Source organism: Octopus bimaculoides, chromosome 2 (assembly GCF_046866305.1).
Source record: "Octopus bimaculoides isolate indiv1 chromosome 2, ASM4686630v1, whole genome shotgun sequence".
NCBI lineage: Eukaryota > Metazoa > Mollusca > Cephalopoda > Octopoda > Octopodidae > Octopus > Octopus bimaculoides.
The window spans coordinates 61,971,525-61,989,114 of record NC_142929.1 but is presented as its reverse complement, the minus strand read 5'-3'; the positions used below and the strand labels follow the sequence as shown (position 1 = coordinate 61,989,114).

General features: G+C 34.9%; 1 protein-coding gene across 2 annotated transcripts in view; it reads left to right on the top strand.

Annotated features, from left to right (window-relative positions):
- The first annotated feature begins 99 nt into the window (after window positions 1-99).
- Window positions 100-17,590, top strand: part of LOC106869440 (small ribosomal subunit protein bS16m) — a 430,651-nt gene continuing 413,160 nt past the window's right edge. For both annotated transcript variants that reach the window (XM_089346379.1, XM_052977318.2), the window contains exon 1: window positions 100-233. The gene's annotated coding sequence lies outside the window, so the exon portion shown is untranslated. The remainder of the gene's footprint in view (window positions 234-17,590) is intronic.

Below are 17,590 nucleotides of genomic sequence, written 5' to 3'. Positions count from 1 at the left end.
ATTATAGAAAAAAAAACACAAGAAGCAACAAAAGCACAAAATATCTTATTTGTCACAAACACACAAACTAACAAGCAGAGAAATTTCCAGAAAAGTGTACGCTTATTTCTTTTATGATTAAAATAAAGATAATTTCGTTGATTATTTTTTAAGCGGTTACGCGCTCGGAATTTACACCGGCGGTGCTGTTGCTAATATACTTCAAGTTTACCCTCCGGTGTCATTGAAACCTGGTAAGTTCAGCCCTAACTTAACTTTTATTTAATTTCTATTTTGATTTATGTTTAAATTATGTATGGGTGGAAATTCTCTGTAACAATTATTTTATTGCATATATGAAAGTGAGTGGATTTAATTAAGAAGGGAAGTTTGTTTATATTTTCTACTGTCACATGTTCATCGGACGTTCATGTTACTTAGTTTTCTTGTGTATAACATCTTGGTTATACACATATCGTATCTCTGCTGTTATATTTAATCACAAATTATCTCCTGTTATATTCTGGGATGAGAACGAAAACACCTAACCATAGAATTCTGTTCTCTCAAACTATACAAATTCGTATCATTCTGTAAATAGCTCAACATGCTTGGACACATCGTCAGTGTTTGTATACTAGTCACTGAGTGTCTCAGGTCTTACAACACACACCCTTATTCAAGTGACTGGGCCCAGGTTGATCAAATCTAGACCTTAGTCCAAGCGCATTCTACTATCCCGACTAATTACCTCTTTTTAGCCAAGGCCATATGGGTGCTTTCTCAGCAGCTTCTACGTTACCCTTGATGGCTCTTTTGCTTCCTCCTCTAAGATTTCCATAGGCCTTTCAACCTGTGAATTCTCGACTGCCAGCCTCCACGGGCAAACACCATGTTCTCCATTCATTCTTGCGACAATCCTCTACCAATTCCTGGTACACGGTTCTCTTTCTCTACTGTGCCTCTTCTATCGTCTCCTCCCACGACACAGTTAACTCCAATAGGATTAGTTACATTGTTGTCTTAGAAACCAAGATGATATATGGTCTAAGCAGGATCTGGATGATATGTGCTGGAAATTCTAGTTGTTTTTCCAGTTCAGCTTCCTTCAACCTGTGGAAAGTAATCCTTCGCTGCTATTTTTGTGTATTTTCGCTGTCTTCTCTCCTCCAGAACAAAGGCTATCATTCTGGCTGTAGTGTTGATATTTTTACCGTTACTGATCCTGTTAGAAATTGCTTCCGTGATGGTATCACCAGTGATAGCATCCTTATTACTTAGTACTTTGGAGTAACTGCTTAAGCTCTGCTTGTGGGTGTCCCTTATAAATAGGTTAGATGGTCTGGGGAGGACATCATAGATCAAGATCCTCGATCAAGAACTCAATCCTCTGTGGATTGAAGATGTCCACTAGGTGACATCCTGCTCCTCATCTGTTTCCACTTCATCCAGTGTACCAGGCTTGATATTTAGTGAAGACTGTTGACAGTACAGTCTCATTCCTGTTTTTGTATTTTGCTGCTCAGACTACTCCAACTGTTTTCTAGTCTCACACCTATTAACACAAAAATCACACACTATTTCTGTCAGAGACCCAAATCTTATTCTATATCTCTAATCAATCTCTGCTGCTCAAACTATTTTCTATACCCAACTTTATTCTAACAAGTAGCATCACTCTTGCTATCACTCATCTTTCTTATCAAGATCTCAGTAATAATACTTCCAGTTACTCTGGTTGAGAATTTCTCTTCCCTACTTTCTTAAATTTATTTGTTGTTTTCTGAACTCCTTCAACCTGAAGAATATTAATGAATTTGACCATCTAGTGAAGAAGTGTAACTGGCCAAAAAGAAAAGAGGCATGCAAGTTCCCATGAACATCAAAATCGTCAATTTATTCTTCCAAGAAAAATAAACCATTCCTTGCAGCTGACAAGTCCAGTCAACAAGCACAAGTATAGTTGGTAAAGCAAAAAGTGTGTATGTAACATTATGTGTGGAGGAGGGAAAGTTCAGTAATACATAGATTGGACGGTTCCACAGGTGCTGGTGAGACAGAGGATTGCACTAAGCTCCAATGTTTGTTTCTATAACTGTCCTAATGCCAACCACTTTACAGTGTACTAGGTGCTATTTACTTAGCATTAGCACCAGTGAGGTCACCATAAATCTCACAAGATAAGGCACCTCAACTGAGTGAGGAGTAGTATTGAGGGAGGTGGCTTTATGCCAGGTGATGAGAGGTTAAAGCATGATTGAGAGACAGATATAGGTGTCTTGCTGTAGGGGGGATACATGGCTACTCCAATCAGAAAAGAAAGATGGTGGTGAAAATATGTCAGACCATACTCTCAAGTTACATGTGAGAGTAGCAATTAATAAGGAAATGAGAAAATTATATGAACCCTATATATATATATATATATATATATATATATATATATGTATATATATATATGTATATATATATATATATGTATATATATATATATATATATATATATGTATATATATATATATATATATATGTATATATATATATATATATATATGTATATATATATATATATATATATGTATATATATATATATATATATATGTATATATATATATATATATATATGTATATATATATATATATATATATATATATATATGTATATATATATATATATATATATATATATATGTATATATATATATATATGTATATATATATATATATATATATATATATATGTATATATATATATATATATATATATATATATATATATATATATATATATATATATGTATATATATATATATATATATATATATAAATATAATACATTCCAAAATTTTGAATTTAAACAGAAACATAACAAAGGAACAAATGGAAAATTCACACAAGATGGGACATTGCTCAGTCTTCGATAAATGATGAGGAATGAGCAATGTCCCATCTTGTGTGAATTTTCGATTTGTTCCTTTGCTGTGTTTCTGTTTAAATTTTGTAACTTATGTAATGTAGCACTATGCATCAATTCCTATGCTTTACCTATTTTGTTATGTATATATATATATATATATATATATATATATATATATATATATATATATATATATACACACACACATATATAACATTAAGGAATAAGGATTTAAAATCTGTGCAGGTACCTTATTACCACTCTGATATAATCCAGATCTGGCTAACTACATCGAATGATAAAGAACATACAGAATCATTTACAATAAACAATTGACTGATACTTCACTTGGTTGATAACTCCTGAATTTGTTTCATTGGATTTCATACAACATGCAGAGTATAACGTCAAGACATCATAAAGAATGGAGAATTATACATCTTCAAAATTTATTTATTACAGTATTATTCTTATCAAATTTCAATCTGACACAAGTTTCTGCTGGATAGGTGTCCTAGTGTCCTTTGATGTAGCATTTATGTACATTTGGTCGATTCATTTGCAGTACATATTCATCCAAGGTAGACATTGCTATGCAGCTTTGTTCAAGGTTTTATCCATGCGGTTTAATTGTTGGCATAGATGCATCATACACATACATCCTAAACGTTCTGTTTTCATGAACAAAGACCGAGAAAATCGTTGAATTGGGATACGATAACCTAGTGTCTTCCAATAGCACAAGGACAATCATTACACATGCCTAGGAAATAGTCATCCACCCTAAATCTGAATAGCATACTCTCCTTATCTATGAACTACTCATTTAAATCCTCAACACTACTACAAAGTTTTATAACCCCTGACTTTTCACGATAACTTTACATTATCAAAGAATTGCCAAATCTACATATGGATATTCTAGGTTTCTTCCTAAAGACCAGAAAGTACTTCAAGTTTGATCAGTTGGCCTAACTTCTGGCTCACAGGTATGAAGTCACCACTTCCTCCTCCGTGTGTGTGTGTATGTATGAACATCACTTGAAACCTGTGTTGGTTTGTTTACGTCCTCATTATCCAGCGATAGAATATATTCCAGGTTTTGAATAATAAGTACTGGGACCCTTAATCCTTTTGTTACCGTATTTCTGCCATCGTTTCTGTTTATTTGAATATAATGAAGAATTTATTAAAATAACTTTTTCGTTACTAAACTGGAATTTGGAACATAAATTAACGTGAAATTCTGATAGGTTTTAATTTAGAATACTTCAAAACAGGAAGTTTGCTTCAGAGAACGAGGGGTGGTCTCAAGCAGGTTGATATCAAAAGGGTTAAAGGCGGTGCCCCAGAATGGCCGCAGTCTAATGAGTGGAACAAGATAAAAGATAATATTGGAATTACTTCTACTACAAACATGCAAAAGAAAGCCATTGGTTGACTGGCAAAAAATCACCAACTCATTACAATTATCGGCTCTCTGAGACGTTTGTTGTCTATCTCCTTTACAATTATTACATCGGCCATCGGCACATAATGTTGTGATTCTATTTTCATTACATAATGTAATGTGCGAGTTCTCTCCCTTCCAAAACCGGCTTGAAAATCATCTCCGACAAAATTCGCCAGATGCACTTCTCTTTTCTTCTCTCTTCTGCGTCTGTGCACTAAATAGATGTTCCCTAATAATTCCTCCCTCTACAACTCTGTAATTCTTTCTTTGTTTTTTGGCAGATATCGAACTTAAATTAAGCATTAACTGTACTGTATTGTTTGCTATAAGTATTATGAAAGGAAACTAACAGCATGCAAACGTTTTATCAAATCATAAACTTATTTGATGGATTTCAAGAGAAATAGCGACTTGAAATGAAATAAGTTTGTAGATGTTTATACTGCATAATTTTTTAAGGTTATAATAAAATTTTCAAGTCTATTAACCTTGTATTCTGTAGACGCTGGGGTGGCTGTATGTTAAGATGTTTGCTTCCCAAACACATGGTTCTGAGCTTGGTCAAATGTCTTGGCCAAGTGTCTTCTACTAGAGCCCCAAGCTGATCAAAGCCTTTGGATGGATTTAGTAGACAGAAACCGATAGAAGCTGATCGTATGTATGTATGTATGCATGCATGTATATGTGAGTGTGTGCATGTTTGTGTCTCCTTTTCTGGACATTACATGGTAGTTGTAAAATGATTGTCACTGTCATACAAGCAGTGACATTCATTTCCAATATTCTGTGAAAGGAAGTTCGTCTATGGGGAAACATTAGCTTGCTTGGAAACAGGTAAGTGTTGGTCACAGGAAGGGCATCAGGCCATAGACAAATCTGCCTCAGTTAGATTCGTCTGATCTATGCAAGCATGGAAAAGTGGACATTAAAAGGATGATGATGGTGGTGAGTTATGGAGATTTTAATAATTCAGGCTGAGTCCTTCTTCAGGATTGAGATGAAAATGGCGGGGAAAAGAAAAACAGAGTTTTACATCTATATATACATATGAGATTAGGGTGAGAGTTAGCCTAGATGAGATGTAGATTGGTTTTGTGCCAAGCAGAAGCACTACTGATGCTATATTTCTGATAAGGTAACTGCAGGAGAAACATCTAGCTAAAGATAACCCTCTGTACTTGGCTTTTGTTGACTTGGAGAAAGCCTTTGACAGGGTCCCCCGTTCCCTTATCTGATAGTCAATATGGAAACTGAGGATAAAGAGGAGCAGTTGGTAAGATCTGTACAAGCCCTGTACAGGGATGCTGTCAGTAAGGTGAGGATTGGCAATTAGTATAGTGAAGAATTCTGGGTAGAAGTAGGGGCTCACCAAGGATCAGTCCTCAGCCCTCTCTTATTTGTTATAGTCCTTCAGGCAATAACAGAGGAATTCAAGACAGGCGGCCCCTGGGAGCTCCTCTATGCTAATGACCTTGCTCAAATAGCTGAGTCACTGCCAGAACTAGAGACAAAGTTTAGGGTGTGGAAGCAATGTCTAGAATTGAAGGGCCTTAGGGATAGTGTAGCAAAAACCATAGTAGGTAGATGGCCCTGCTCGATCTGTAGAAAAGGCATGGGTAGAAACTCCATATGATGTACCTGGAGTAAGCTATGGACACATAAGAGGTCCAGCAATATCAAAGGGAGGTTAACCAGGTAGATAGTTTTTGTGGGTGGCAGATGCACAGGAACAATAACACTGAAGATGTAAAAAAAACAGATTCCATCACATGCCAGGGGGAAAATTAGAAGTAGTTGATAGCTTTTGCTACCTAGGTGACCAAGTCTGTAGTGGGGGTGGTTGCTTTGAGCGTGTAGCTACCCTGGGTCAAGAGGGTAGCTGCTGGAAGAACTCTGACAACAGAACTCTGCATCATGCCACACAAGCAGGAGAACCCAGTCATAGCTGTCAGACAATTTCTGTGACCACATCACCCCTAACATTTGGTCACCTAACTCCCCAGACTACAACCCACTTGATTATTATGTGTGGGGTGCGGTTGAGTGAGAGACCAACAAAACTCCTTGTAACACCAAAGATGAACTGAAGGCAGCATTCACTAACTTAAACAAGGAAACCGTCCAGAAGAGTTGCAGGAGATTCTGAAGTTGTCTGGAGGCCGTGATTGAAGCCAATGGCAATTTTATTGAATAAATTTACTCTTTAGTATTTCAAGATATTTTTATGTAATTTTGGTAAATATATCTGTTAAAATGAGATGTCAGTATTATTTTCATTTTTGTGTTATTTAGACGATAGTTCATTCACTGCACCCTGTATAAAACGTATCTGATGGTCTATAAGACACACTTTTTTTACCCCAAAATGGCTTTAAAAAACCCCTGCATCTAATGCACTCAATGTAGGCTTAAAATTCGACTATGGTATATATGTTTATAAAAGGTGTGCTGTCATCTATTGGTGAAAAATCTCCTACGTTATGTTTATATTGAATGTGGATGCAATAAATTGCTTATAAATACCGGTAATAACATAAAGTTATGTAGGTAAGTGGAGGAATTAAAACATTATTTTAGTGGTAATTTATTTTACAAAAGTATAGCCTCGACTTGAGTGCATTCTATGCTCTCGTGCGTCTTATAGGCCATCAGATATGGTATGTGTGTGCATGTGTGTATGCTGAATATCTATTTTTACTTTCATACGTATTGTTTTATGCTGTTTTACTGACCACCAACATGAAACCATATCTATGCTGTATGAGATGTACCAGACTCAAGTCTGATTTGGCATGGTTTCTACAGCTGGATGCCCTTCCTAATGCTAACCACTCCGAGAGTCTAATAGGTGCCTTTATGTGACATCAGTATCTGCCACGACTGTGATTTTACTTGGCTTGATGGGTCTTCTCAAGCACGATATAATGCCAAAGGTCTTGGTCATATGTCATTGCCTCCATGAGGCCCAACACTTGAAAAGAGCTTTTCACATGCCATCGGCCACTTAACCTCTGTGAGGCCAAGTGCTTTTTACGTGCCACTGGCTCAGGTGCCAGTTATGTGATACCAGCATCGACCATGACTACGATTTTACTTGGCTTGATTGGTCTTCTCAAGCACAGCATATCGCCAAAGGTCTTGGTCACTAGTCATTGCCTCTGTGAGGCCAAAAGTTCAAAGATCATGCTTCACCACCCTGTCCCATGCCTTCCTGGGTCTACCTCTATCACAGGCTCTCTCCACAATTAGAGATCGGCACTTCTTTTGACAATTGTCTTTGTCTATATGCGTCACATGACCATACCACCACAGTTGTCTCTCTTGCACACCACGTCTGATGCGTCTTATGTCCAACTTTTCAACTTACGTCAAGATATGGTTCTGGGATCATTCCCACTGTGTGGAACCTTGGGCAAGTGTCTTCTACTATAGCCTCGGGCCGACTAAAGCCTTGTGAGTGGATTTGGTAGACAGAAACTGAAAGAAGCCCGTCGTATATATATATATATATATATATATATATATATATATATATATATATACGACGGGCTTCTTTCAGTTTCCGTCTACCAAATCCACTCACAAGGCTTTTTTAAATAAATATTTTGAACATTCATGATATTTCTAAAGTTTTTATTGTTGTATTTGCCTGTCTTTTTACCGTACCTTTTAGACACTTTAGAGACTGAATACTATAAATTTATTTATTGATTCTTGAAGGAATTCAACACACATATTATATCTTGCGTTGGACATATGGTATTATTCCTGTGGTTTTCCACCCTTATGTATCTATTTTTACTATAAGATGGATATATATATATATATATATATATATATATATATATATATATATATATATATATATATACATGTATGTGTGTCTGTGCTTGTCCCCCCAACATCGCTTGACAACCGATGGTCGTGTGTTTATGTCCCCGTAAACTAGCGGTTCGGCAAAAGAGACCGATAGAATAAGTACGAGGCTTCCAAAGAATAAGTACTGGGGTCGATTTCTGCGAATAAAGGCGGTACTCCAGCATGACCGCAGTCAAATGTCTGAAACAAGTAAAAGAATAGTTTTGATGTGCTAAGTGAACCCATGCAAAAATAAATAAACCGATAAATAAATAAATACATGCATAATTAATCATGATAGTGACATGTAAAATGTGGAACCGAAATATACTTAGAATTAATTTCAAGTGGTGGTGGTGTTGATTAGAATGACTTCAGAAATAGAATTTATTATAAAAGTTCTTATGAATAAAATTAATTCAATTAATTAATATGTAACTCTTATGTTATTTATGATACTGTTTTTCTTCTTGCTGTTGTTGTCATGTCTCTATTAGAAATTTTGATGATATAAACCGAAAATTTTTTTTTTTTAAACTTCAATATTGGTTAAAATTTAAATTGTACAATTATCTCCCTTACATTAGGAAAACCAAAGTTGTCTCCCTTTAATTTGTCCTTTCTAGCCTAATGTGCAGTGTGTATATTTATATAGTGCATTGACGTTTTTATTACTGAACTCTTTTTCAATCTGTCTCTCTCCTGATACTTATATTGTTTATAAGCTAAATGAGTAGTTCTTTAAATTTTTCATCTTGAGATTTTGGTGGTAAATAAAGAGGCCAAGATAGGTGAACGAAATTAATGTAGTATATGTTTAGGTTAATACTTGTGTCAGTCGTTTGACTGCGGCCATGCTGGAGCACCGCCTTTAGTCAACCCCAGGACTTATTCTTTGTAAGCCTAGTACTTATTCTATCGGTCTCTTTTTGCCGAACCGCTAAGTTACGGGGACGTAAACACACCAGCATCGGTTGTCAAGCGATGGTGGGGGGACGAACACAGACACACAAACACACATACATACATACATACATACATACATACATACATACATATATATATATATATATATATATATATATATATATATATATATATATATACGATGGGCTTCTTTCAGTTTCCATCTACCAAATCCACTAACAAGGCTTTGGTCGGCTTGAGGCTATAGTAGAAGACACTTGCCCAAGGTGCCACGCAGTGGGACTGAATCCGGAACCATGTGGTTGGTAAGCAAGCTACCTACCACACAGCCACTCGTGCGCCAGTAGTAAAGAGCTGGAAAATAAAATCATTGTGTTCCAGTTATTGAATGTTAGATATCTTTTAAAATTTTAATCTTATTGGTTTGGCCCAAAGGAAGGAGCTGTACCCCTTGGTCTTTGCAAGTTCTCTGAGTTGAGTGAGACCAGTGCATTGAACTCTTTTGACACCAACCCACCCCAAACTACCTCGGGTTCCACGATACAAACTTTCTATTTTAAAGTAATCTAAATTAAAACCTTTTGTCAAAATTTCATGTTAATTTATGTTCCAAACCTTAGCTTAATAATGGCTGGGGTATTTTACTAAAGTCTTCATTAATTTTCAAAATTAGTTGCAACAAAGGAAGTGGCTGTGTGGTAAGTAGCTTGCTTACCAACCACATGGTTCTGGGTTCAGTCCCACTGCGTGGCACCTTGAGCAAGTGTCTTCTACTATAGCCTCGGGCCGACCAAAGCCTTGTGAGTGGATTTGGTAGACGGAAACTGAAAGAAGCCCTTCGTATATATGTATATATATATGTATGTGTATATGTTTGTGTGTCTGTGTTTGTCCCCCCACTATCGCTTGACAACCGATGCTGGTGTGTTTACGTCGCCGTAAATTAGCGGTTCGGCAAAAGAGACTGATAGAATAAGTACTAGGCTTACAAAGAATAAGTCCTGGGGTCGATTTGTTTGACTAAAGGTAGTGCTCCAGCATGGCCGCAGTCAAATGACTGAAACGAGTAAAAGAGTATTTCAGCAGAAATATGACAAGAAAGAATTAATTGTTGAAGTTAACAGCTACAGAAAAATAAACAGAGTTGGAGGGGATTCTGTTGTGAGGAAGACCTGGCTGATGTGACTAGTGCAGGCTGGAGTGGATGATAATTTGGTTGACAATAGGAGGTGAGTCTGATTGAAGGTGGCATGAGACCAGCTAGTTCTGAGAAGTAGCGGCCACTGTAGTAACAGTAGAATAGGCAACAGCACATCCGTGGGTGGGTGGCTGCAATGAGTTGGTGGCTAAATTTGTCGTTTCAATCAGTCAGGTAACCATTTTTTTTTTTGGTGGGTATGTGACATATCTGTATGTGTAGTAGCAGCAGCACTGTCCTAGATAGTACTCCATTGTGGGTGTTAGGTGAACTTTGTAGGTTTGTAGATGATGAAGGTTGAAGAGGAAGGCCTGTCTGAATACTCTAAATTAAAAGGCTGTGATGAATGCATTAAATATGTGTCCATCATTCTATGTTTTTGTTATGCAAGCTGGTGGGGCTTGCATGAGAACCCTAATTTTTTCACATTGCATGTACTGGGTAAATATTTTGGGAAATATGACAATTTGAATGGTCAGCAAATTGGGCGAAATGTTGCATACTTGGCCTAAATGAATAATTAGCCATATTTATGATGTCATATCTTTGAAATTGAGGTGACAAATTATCTTCAAATTATGCAAGTTAATAGTGATCATGGTATAGCAGTTGCCGATTTTTTTTCAGGTTCTTGGAAAGAAAACTTTTTTTTGGCAATTTTTAAAATATTGATGTAAAATCTATTTTGTTGCATGTTACAAACAGTCAATTTCACAGTGTTTTCAGATCTATCCAAATCTAAAAGTACAATCCAAAGGGACTTGAGTTTTGTTGCTTTTGTAGTAGGTATAAAAAAGTAAATAAATCCTGAGATTTTGGGGCAAGACACCATTTCAATAAAATTTTAATTAATTATTAAAAATGGCTATAAATGGTGGAGTTTTGGATGAGGACACCCACATAAGTTGGATTCTGTTTTGATGGGAATTTTTTCCTTTTTTTTTTTGTATCAGTCTTGGAAATGAGTGGGGTAAGCGTCTTATGAGAAAAAATTTTTGAAACTTTATGATTTTTTTCTCCACCCCCTCCCCTCCAGACTGATTTTGGCCAATTTTTTTTGCATTACACACTTAAAAACGATGGGAGAAGCCTTTTCAGTTAAAAAAAAAGAAACATTTTGAAAAAATTTTCAAATGAAAAGGTATGTGATGATTTAATGGGATTTAGCTTTTGTTTTTTTACACATCCCATGATCACATGACACCTCAGAATTGCATGTAGACCTAGATTAAAAACAAACAAAATATGAAAACTAATTCCTTGCTTTAAGCATTAAAAACATGAATTAAAGACAGGAAAGTCATCCGTAAGTTACAGCAAACTTGTTTGTAGTAGAGAGAGAAAGAATAACCCAAAACAAATATGTAAACACTACTACAAATTATCCAACTATATTCAGAATTGGAAAAAGAAATATCACATTTGACTTTAATAGTCTACAAAATTATATTCATTGCACAATATAATTTTTATTTGCGAAATTTGACCAATATTTCTCAAAGAAAAATGAAATTTACATGCACAAGAATATCCACTACATAAAATTTGGACACACATTGTTAAAACAAGAGGAAATAAGCAACATTCTCAATACAATGATACCATGCTAAGCTTGGGCTCTTTAGTGCATTTTTTTTGTAAAAATATACAGAATGCGTAAGATATTTGAGGACAGATTTATGTCTATAAAAATACAGATATATAATAACAGATAATAACTTTATTTATCAAAAAATGCTATGAGGATAAAACTAAACCTTCTTTTCTATAATGTTATTCAATAAAGCCTCCTTCAGCTGCAACAACTGCATCTATATGAGATCTAAACCATCTACATGCTTGAATCAAGTGGTCCTCGTTCATTTTGGACATTACTCTGACTATAGTAGCTTTCATAGAATCTTTGGTGTTATGGGCGTGTTCATTGACCTCTCTCTCAACAATGCTCCACATGTAATAGTCCAATGGATTGAGATCTGGGGAATTAGGAGACCAAATGTTAGGGGGTTATGTGATCATGAAAATTTTCAGCCATCCATTCTTGTTACTAGAGCCATGTATGATAGTGTAGAGTCTTACTGAAACATAGATGGCCTTCCATTGCATACACTGTCTATCCAGGGTTTAACAATTATTTCAGGACCTCAATGTAGGCGGCAGAGTTAACTCTAAGGCTTTGTGGAAAGATGTAAGGAGGCATCACATGTCCTTCATTGCTGACAACTCCTAAACCCATGACAGTTGCAAGAAATTTTGTACGCATAACACTTGGAAATTCAGAAGGGTCTGTACATAACCATCTGTAATTTTTCTTCTGTTAACTTTTTGATCTTGGTCAAAGTTTTTCTCATTTGAGAAAAGCCAAATCAAATCTTTTTCTGCTAGATTTTTCAGTTTGTTTAAGAACCTTTTAGATCTGATGTAGTGATTTTCTTTTGCTTTTTCTGACAAATTGACCTTTACTCATTTCATAAGACTTATATTAGACTAGCAGAAATACCCGGCTTTGCCGGGTTAAAGAGAATAATGAAATCTAAAAACGCCGTCTAGACTACGCAACCCTCAACTGTTAGTAGCTACGATACCATATTTCTACATTAATAATTCTCCAATCCATGCCAGCATGGAACATAGACATTAAGTGGAATGCCAGTCTCTCATCTAGGAGGGCCTTGAAATCAATGTTACCAACTGGGGACTATGTGTGTTGTAGTGATAATAAAAAGACCCAAAGGAGGTCTGCAACGAAATAATTTTACTTTGCAAGTGAATCAGTGGAGGCAAAGATGCGTCTCATTTACTTGACAATTTATGCACCACATTGCAGAAATCACAATGAAAGTATATCTGAAAGGGTAGTCTTACACTGTTGTACCGTTGAATTACAAATAATGCTCATCTGTTTATGTTCCGGTTAAAATTTCATCAACATCAAAAATATATGAATTTTCATGGGAGTTATGGCCGTTATACATAGAATATAATTTCCAAATTTCATAAAGATCCGTTCAGTACTTTTGACGTAGTTTTGGATAAGAAAACAAATGACTAATGTGTGTGTTTGTGTGCATGTGTTTGTGTGTGATGGGTGTATATATGTATAGATATCTGTATGCATGTATATATATGTATATATGTGTACATATTACATGTACATCTATATATATACATCTACACATGTGTATACATATACATGTATGCATATAGATCTATATCTATATATATATATCTATGTATATACGTGTACATATACATGTATATGTATACATATACATCTCTTTCTCTCTCTTTCTCTCTTTCTCTCTCTCTGAAAGTATCGAAATGTGATTGTTTCAGTTAGTGGAATAACGTGTACATATACATCTATATGTATACATATACATCTATATGTATACATATACATCTATATGTATACATATACATCTCTCTCTCTCTCTCTTTCTCTCTTTCTCTTTTTCTCTCTTTCTCTCTCTCTCTGAAAGTATCTGTCATTACAGTATCGAAATGTGATTGTTTCAGTTAGTAGAATAGTTTCATTTTTAAAGTGAAAGTATTTGACATGAGTGTTTTTGTTTCACTTTTGACACGTAATACTTAAATAGTGGAGGAGATATTATGTTGCTGTGGGCTCGAACTCTGGAAGAAGTTAAAATTTTTTTTGACTAAAACACAACTGGAACCCTAAGTAAGGCATCTGTAAAATTTGAATGAAATTGGTTGCGTAGTTCTCGAGTTTTAGGGATTCACACAGACAGACAGACAGACACACATTCTCATTTTTATATATATAGATGTCTTTGTGGACAACATTTCTGATTCTTCCTTCTGACACATGGAGATCTTTTGCAGTTGACCTCTTGGACTTTCTGGGATTGTAATAAATGGTCTGTTGAACTTGCTGGATAAATTTAGGTGTTCTGATGATTTCAGAGTGTTTAGAATGTTTTTTTATGCTTTGATACTGGTGATACATTTCTATCTTCAATCTCTAACTCCTTACAAACTTTGTAGACAAAAGATCTAGCAACTTTTAAAAATCGAGATTTTTCTAAATCACTATACTCATCCTTTATAACCACAATAACAGCATGCCTCTTCATTTCTTGAGTAAGCTGAGGGTCTGCCATTATTATTATTTTCTGAGACAAAGATTATACAGAGTTAGCAAAAAAGGCAGTAATGACCCCCAAAAAAGTATGTCCTCAAATACTTTACGCATCCTGTATATTTACTTAGTAGTTAGTTTGTCCATTTCTTGAAATTTTGGCTGCATCTTTGAAACCTTGGATTTGTGTTCCATTTGACTTCTTGCCATGTGTGAATATGTCAGTTTGACAAATAGCATCAGTATACCAGCCTCTTTATTGACTTCGTGCTTTCCTGCCATATTGTAGCTAGATTCAGCTATGACCATATTGAATTCTTGGGAAACTTTTTCATAAAAATCTCAAAGACAGTATGTTTTTTTAAGTGAAAACTAACTATAAAATTTTTACTTTTATATTTTGTAATGATTATCTAATCTGTCCCCATAGATTTTTATATCAAAATAATAATGTAGAAACATTCCTCTTCATGACTGGATTACTTTCAACACATCTTGGGTTGTAGCACTTCAGTGCATTGAACTAGAATGAGGGCTACTGTTCAGCAGTCAAAAAAATAAAAAAAAAAGGGTGTGTATGTGTGTGTGGGGGCAAACTTTGTAAATGTGTGGAAATACCAGAGACCATGACATGATATGTAACTGTCAGATTTTAAATAAAACTATATGGAAAGAAAGTTCATGTCCAGAACTTTCAAATGATATATAATTTTCCATGGAAAAAAAATTATTTTGACATGAAAATAACAAAACAAAAAGTGTTTTTGTGTGTTCAAACAGTGTTTGTCTCCATTGTACGGCACTCTATAGTGGTACCTACTTATAATATATATATATATAAGTCTGTATACATACTTTATTGTGTATAACTCTATAAAAGGAACATGCTGTGTTTACTTGCAAAGAAGTTGCATTATTTTATGCTTGATTTATTTTAATTGAAAATACTGGGGTGCAACTTGTGCATGGGGCAAAGCTGATATCAAGTCTGAATGTGAAGGAAATAAATATTTGTACCAAGATTTAACTCTACATTAGGAAAGCAACTTATACATTAGTAAACATGGTAACTTTAGTAAAATAAAAAAGATTAAAAATTCAACAAAAAATGGTTTCATAAAACAAACACGTTGTTTGCAATGCTCTAGCATGGCCTCTGCCCAGTACTAGAAACCAGCACAAGTGTATGAATAATGTATAGCATTCTTTAACAAATTTCTTGCAGAGTTCTTATATCACCTTTTATAACTTCATTATGGAAGGCTGTGTTTCATCTTTCAGACCAAGAAATACATCAACCCTGAATATTAACATTTACGAGATGCATGAACCTTTCAAACCAGTGATAGAACTTCTTATGAGAATGTTCAACTTCACAGAAACAGTTACCAAACCACCCTCAAATCCCTACCATGTTAAAAAAGAGAAACATACATTATTCTTTTATTCTTTTCAGTCATTTGACTGTGGCCATGCTGGTGCTCTGCCTTTAGTCGAGCAAATCGACCCAGAACTTATTCTTTGTAAGCCTAGTACTTACTTATTCTATCGGTCTGTCTTGCTGAACCGCTAAGTGACTGGGACGTAAACACACTAGCATCAGTTGTTAAGCGATGTGGGAACAAACACAGACACAAACATATACATACACTCTCAAGGCTTTTGTCGGCCCGAGGCTATAGTAGAAGACACTTGCCCAAGGTGCCACGCAGTTGGACTGAATTCGGAACCATGTGGTTGGTAAGCAAGCTACTTACCACACAGCCACTCCTAATGTAGTTGTAGATGTTTAAAAAGATGTGTTGGAAAGTCTGTGATTATAAGTCTGCTCAGTTTAGGATTAGGGCTAAATTACAACTTACATCCAAATTACTGGACATGATACTTTATCAAATGCATTCTCCGAATCAATGAAAGCCAGGCATAATGGTTTTTTCTTAGCCAAGTATTTCAGCCTTCCATTCACTATTTTTTATTTCTCTTACTATTACTCACTCTTTATTTGTTTGACACTTTCCTACTTTCATGATGTTAATATATGAATTTTCCAGTCAAAACATATCTCCTTGTTCTGTCAACTGAATTACTGTGCCTTCTAAAAAGTGACTCACTATTTGCCAATCCTAAATACTATTACATTTACATGCAAAGACACTGCTACATGGTCCCTTGACCTGCTAGAAAAAGTAGCCAAATATCCCTCACATCATTCTCTACCATCTAAAGAAGGAAGGACACATTGGATAGTAAAATACTTACATATATTCAAGCTGGGAAAAAAGATGGATTATTATAGCATGAATGCTTTGATCTATTCACTCAAGGTTGACCTGACAGTAAACACTGACAACAACAAGTACAATTATTGCATCTATTTTGTTTTCTTTGATTGCACTGTCTTTATAATATTCATTCAATGGTGGTTTATTTAATGTTATTCCTCTAAAAGGTTCCTTAGACTTAGGTTTCAGCCAAATTTCCTTCAAATTGTTCTTTTTTGAATTAAACTTGTGTAACTTCCACATTAATTATTTGATGAAAAAGAAACTATCTGTGTCAAGTCCTGTAAACCCGGTTTTGAATTGAACTTTAGAAGTTTCTAGTATTAGCTATAAAATGAGAACTGAGTATTGATGAAAAAGAAAAGATTGTCGGAGGCCTCACCTCCCATATTTGTTCATAAATAGGAGTTAAATCTTTGTAACAGACACATGAGGTAAATTCTTCAATATATCTCTGACACTTCACTCTCCATAATATATACAGAAGAATTGAGAATTTATTTGTTTTTTGCTGTTCTTTTTGTTTTGTATAAGACTTTAATTACATGATGACCATATTGAAAACTTTTGATCCAATAGATTAATAAAAGAACAAAATACAAAGGAAATAGAAGAATAAAGCAATCCCAAACTTTATATCAGCTGATGTATCCTAATTAAATTGAATTTCTTCATTAAAGCCATCATGTTATATACTTACTAATTTGTTGATAAATTAATTAATATTTTTTTTCTATATTTTCTTTGATTTTTGTGATGACAAAAGAATCATGTGATATTCATCATTGTTCACATTTCTTAACATCTTATTTTTCTTCTGAAATGTCCCTCTTCTCCTCTGTGTCGTTCATAACGATAGTTTTTATGTTT